This window comes from Gallinula chloropus, assembly GCF_964237585.1.
Source record: "Gallinula chloropus genome assembly, chromosome: Z".
NCBI lineage: Eukaryota > Metazoa > Chordata > Aves > Gruiformes > Rallidae > Gallinula > Gallinula chloropus.
Genome location: NC_140089.1, coordinates 53159766 through 53165597, shown reverse-complemented (window position 1 = coordinate 53165597; position 5832 = coordinate 53159766).

Sequence of the window (5832 nt, the reverse complement as noted above, 5' to 3'; positions counted from 1 at the left end):
CACTTGTATCTGAAGCAATGGGCTAACCATCATGCCACTCATTCTGACTCAGAAAAGTGGAGGTCCAAGCACAACCTTTTTATCCAGACATCTCTGTGTTGTCACATCCCAACCTCAACAATACAAGGTATCCTATTGCAGCAGCTAATGCGTTATGCTTTCAGCATGATGATGAGAGTGTGTGATTCACAGGGGATCTCCTCTCAGGGGCTGCTCTGGGCAAAGAACAGCCTGTACAAAAACACTGGGCAGCTTTCTGAAGGAGGACTAGGTTCAAGTCATCCCAACTCTTGTTGGAGTGCATGTCCACTCTTTCAGGAGCTCAAACAGCCCTGATGGGGTGGGCCTTACGTGGTCTCTCCTGTGCAGCTGGCAGCCTTGATTTACACCACTGAGATGCTGCCCTAGGCCTCGAGTGGAGTAGGAATGGGGCACATCTGGCATAGGAACCCGAGCTATGTGGAAGATACTCCATCAGCAAGGTCTCAGTACACGGTGACTTTTGGGCTTTTCCCTCTTCACCCACAGCTGAAAGGTCCTATGTTCTTCCTAATACGTCAAACTGCTGACCGGAGCTGATGATTTTGGCCCCTAAACACCAGCTGGGCAGCAAGAGAAAGGCCTGCAGAATACACTTCCTTATCAGATGACCATGATTAAATACCTTTCAGCTTATATCATAACTTCCTTTGTCCCAGACTGAAGACTCCTGAATGAAGAACATAATTAGCATCAGACGGTGCTCACTGTGAATTAAAAGACTTTCGATTCCATTGTATAATAATTCTATGGAGCCTACTTAGATTACCCTTTCCTGAATTATTTTTAAATTGCAGCAAAGCACTGGAGTCTATTCTTCTTGGAAACAGATGTATGAGAACCTGTGGGATGTTCTCCTGGGTGGAGTCATCGATTATCTTCTCACACAGTGACTTTACCATTTTTGGTTGCAAGCTCATACAGAAAATTTGAGTGTGCCTCAAGGTTCCAAAACATAGGAACCCAGCACCATTTTAGACATTCTGGGTGCCCAACCCTTCCACCCAGAAAAAGCAGATCTGGTACGACACCTACGAGCCCACAGGGTTGACTGACTATTGGCTGCAAGCTACAGTTTTTGTAGCTGACCTCTTTGTTATGCAATACTGACTATTTCTTGATTATTTGCGTGTTAATGGAAAAATAGCATTTTTCTCTAACCCTGGAGGAGTTACTAGGGAATGAGCCTCTTGAGTTAATAGTCAGCTCATCACCTGCTTGTTCTGTGTCATGCCCAGACCATTTTGGGCAGAATGGACTTGTGTAAGAAGGCGAAAAGAGAACAGGAAGGGCTTCTACGAAAGGAAACCGTGGGCTAAAGCAAAACAGTGAATGTACAGCTTGTCCACTTTGATAATACAAAATTGCATACGCCTCTCTTTCACTTCTGCAACTAGGAGCTGACAGCCAAGTACTAGGCAATCTATACTTCAGCACAGTGATTTATTATTTATTTGTTTATTAGTAAAAGATGCCCCTGCTTCCTTCTCTTCTGCAGTTAGGTAATCCCACTCCTCCACCTGTGGCTTTTATGGTCTTGGCTGCAAATTTCATAGGTCAGGCTGACCTGGATTGGCCTATTCCTTTGATTGAGAGAGTCTTCCAGAAGCAGCAGCAACATAAAACTCATAGTCCCTCCTCTTCAGACTTGTCTGGGGATCCATTTTTCTGTTCACAGCCCTGCTTCAACCATGCTTTTTCATCTTGCAGGCTATATCATCGCTGCCATGATATCCCCTTACTGAGACTGAACTAGTCCTGAAGCACTCTGCTCGGGTACATGTTGTGGCATTGCTGTGGTAGCCAAGAGCTGAGAGTGCCTCAGCTGCCTGAGCATGGCTAGCTGGTGAACACGGAACACCTGGTCCTCTCAGTGGGCCACTCACTCACAGGTGTGCTGCTTCTAGGAGTGTTTCAGGTTCTTACATCACCTCTGTTGGCTGTGTTGACTATGGTATGGGAATTATTCCTCAGTAACATAAAAATAACTTTTTTAGTCTAGGACATAATACCAAAATGGATCAGCTGTCCAGAAGCTTTTGGGAGATTTTGGTTGCTGTCACTGATATGGGCGCAACATGCTACTCTGGAAAAGGAGGTCCATGGTGGAAGAAGTGGGAATGCTAAGCCTCTGAAGGATGACAGTGCTGGAGAGGCATTTCCCTCTGGTGCAGGAATTCAAAGGGAATGAGAAGGCATGTTAGCAAGTGTCAGGATCTTTATTTGTTTCTAAGTGTCTGTAGGGCCAGGAAAGCTCCATCAGGAGAGAGGATGTGCCCAGGATATACAGCTCCTTTGTACAGCCCTGGGGGCCTGGAAGCTAAACCAACCACCCAGGAGCACAAGAGGGCATAAAACGACAAACTGTTCTAACATTGTGTATGTCCCTTCAAGGTTGCCTGACTATTGGATTAGTGTCAATAGGTATAATAGATAGAATAATAAACTGTCCTGAACATGCAGAGTGGCCTCACATTTCCTTGCAGGTCTAGTCAATGAATCCCAGAACACGTTTCTTCTATTTATACCCCATCATCAAGCACTGGTGTCGACCTGAGGTGGTTGTGCTGGTTGTGCTACGCTGGAACTTGTAGGTGCGACCTGCAACCAGGGTCCTGTTTTCTTGGACTTTTATGTCTCAGGCACATAGTCAAAGAGTTTTTCAATTTCTGTGAGGTTCAGTGTTACTTGAGCACAAAACCAGACACCCAGCTACTTATCAAAGCACTCTGTGAGTTAGTTTGAACTCTGTTTCAGGGGTTTTCTCTTTCAGTTCCATGGCCCTATCAGTTATGGTAAGGAGCTGCCATGGCCATGTTTGGCAAGGAGCTGTGTGATTCTGGAGCAGTGCAAGAGTGCACACTGAATGTGCCTGAGATTGCTCTTCTTCTTGAAATACTAATTGGCTAAGATCCTCAGCTGTGTGGTGCTGTGGACCTCGGTGTGTCTCCTGCAGAGTCTGGCAGATGAAGGACGCAAGGGAAGAAATTGAGGCATAGTGTTCAGACTCTTCTGATGGTGTTTGTGGATCCAGAGTGGTAGAAGCTCTTACAAGATCTTTTGTCCATAACAAACATTAGCTGAACTCCACATGCCAGCATTTTGAGTGACTGACGTCTTTCAGATAAAGTTGGAAATTGGGATTTACTCTAACCCTTCCTTTCTCCTTCTGAGGATCATGTCATACAGTCTTTTAGCAAGTCTACAGGACTGCAGAACTAACTATGTTTCAGATCTTGGTGGTCACAATTTCTTTATCAGCTCACCACAAAAAAGGTATTGGCTCATGGGGTGCATCTGTTCCTTCCTGCAGACCTGAAATGCCCGTGCCTGAGGCCTGCAAAGAATGCATCTGAGAAAAGATATGAGACAAAATTACTCTGGATAGTTTTACAATCTCAATATCGAACATGATATCTGAACTGAAAGTAGGAATGAGGATTACTTGCTTTAAGACTGGTATCGCTTGCTTCAAGTGTCTTTAAAATTTAAACAGCATAAGCTTTAGTCTGCAGTGTAATAAGATGTCTGCCAATTTGCTGATGGTGAGAACCTGATGGCTAAAAGAGAGCTACAGGTTAAAGGCATTGATCATCCCCATTGGAATAAATTCTTCTGCAGCAAATGACCTTATCTGAGGCGAAAGAAGATTAAGAAATATTTCTGAACTTCTTAGCTTGCATTTAATTTCTGTAAATAATGAAGAAAATTTAAAATAGCTCAGGACTAGCAATATGTTTCATAATTTGCGTAATACTGTCTTTTTCCTAACTGTACACTAGGGATGAATGGTAGGAGTTTATGTCCTATTGCATAATTAACCAATTCATGCTGTTCTTTCCTGATTTTTCACAACAGTTTGGATGCTTCTGTAGGACTATGGTCTTCTGTCTGGACATTTTTGTTCCTTCTTTTGCATTTCACTGTTTGTGTTACAGAGCTATGGAGATACCACAACCCACCCTTAGCTTTAACCACCTCGCGTTTGCCAATAGACCCCCAGAGGCTTCCTCCTTTATCTTTTGTATGTAATGATATATTTGTTGGAGCTGCAGATTCTTCTTCCCTTTTTCACTATTTTCCCTGCCCCCACTGCATGTACCAGAAATGTTCTTAGGCTCCTTGCCGAGGGCATGGAAAACCAGTAACAGGTCTTCCGGAACTGTGTGGGTTTTTAACTCTCATGTCTGAAGACCTAGCCTGGACCATATGGGAACATCCATATTTTTCCTGCAGACAGTTTCCTCTGTAATGGCTTGTCTGCTTTTGATACCATCTCCCAGTGCTGAGTTCTTCCAGAACAGTTAATGGATTTGGGTGCCCAGTTTAGAAATAAGTGTTCCTCTAAGAAACTTTGACATCTCTTGGCCACAGCATGAAATCTGTGTATTGACATCCTTTTTCAGACAGCATGCAGTGGGGAGCACTCTCTCCATTGGATCAGGCCTTAAAACTCATTTGTTTTCTTGCTCATTGAATCCTGTATATCATCGAAGAAAAACAACTGGAACTTTCCTCTCGCTGAATTAGCTGAAGATCTCTTAAGAGATTGTATTTGACTTTCTGGGGGATGAATTGTATTCTTGAGGTATAAGGAACAAAGAAAAAAATGTAGAAAGTGACTGCCAGAAGTTGGTTGTAGGGACTTGAGTAGGTGGAGGGATAGCAACAGCATCATCTTTGTCCCAGAGAATTTTTCCAGTTCGCTCTCTTGGGGTTTGCAGGGCTGAACATGTGAGTGGAAAGGGTTGTTTGGATGGCACTCTGGGACTTGGAGGGGCTTACAGTGATGAGTGCTACCCCTTTACCAAGGGACAGGGGGGCAAAACATGAAAGACATGATACTTACTCTTTTTTTGATTACTTCCCATCAGACCTCACTGTATGCTGGATCTTCATCAACTGAAGTCTTGCGAAGGTGATGTATTTTCAGTTAGGATGCATATAGATGCTTTAGTGTACTAAATCTGTGCATTTCTGTGGAAGGGCTTAAATGCACCTTGGAGGCTGGAAATCCATGACAAGGTTTCACAGGGGAGCTCATTTCTAGCATAACACCCTCTCTCTTTTGTATTTTCATGTGTGGGGACAGATGCAGACAGTTGATAGCACCAAAATGCACAAAGCCAAGTAATGAATGAGAAATGTCAGAGGATGGTGAGGACATGCAGCAGCTATATTCAAAGAGTAGTTTTATAGTGCAGCATTTCCACTTCTTGGTGTGTGCATCAACCTTGCATCAAATACCTCTACCCAAAGTTGCACCGACCCCCAGATTCAACACAGAGGGATGGTGTTCGCAGGTTGTAGACAAGCATCTGCTGTGGATGGTGAGATGTATTTAGCAATAGCTTGGCTGGGCTGGCTGCAAGGCAAGCTCAGACCATGCAATTTCAGCTGTGTGCTCCCTCCTGGGCATTGTGTCAGACAGGAAAAGGTCATGGCTCAAGGGACTTAGATTGCCCTTCTGTATCCTCAGGGAAGAGGTTAATTTTCCAGTGGGTGTGGGTGTAGAGAGAGAAAGGATGGTGTAAGGTCTTGGAACAAAACACGAAGCTGAGGTTTAAGCAAGTTTGAGGCTAGAGGGGAATAGGCCTGATTCTCCTCCTGGGTTAGACAGTGATCTATTGAGATGGTTGATCCAAGTGCAGGGACCATTAAGATCAAGTATGATTTCAGTGGGTTGAAAGAGTTCTCAAGTGAGAACAAGGCAGAAAAGTGATCAGCACAAGAAAAAGATTTAGAAAAGGGATGTATTCACGCAATACAGACTAGTATGAGGACAGCTGAAAG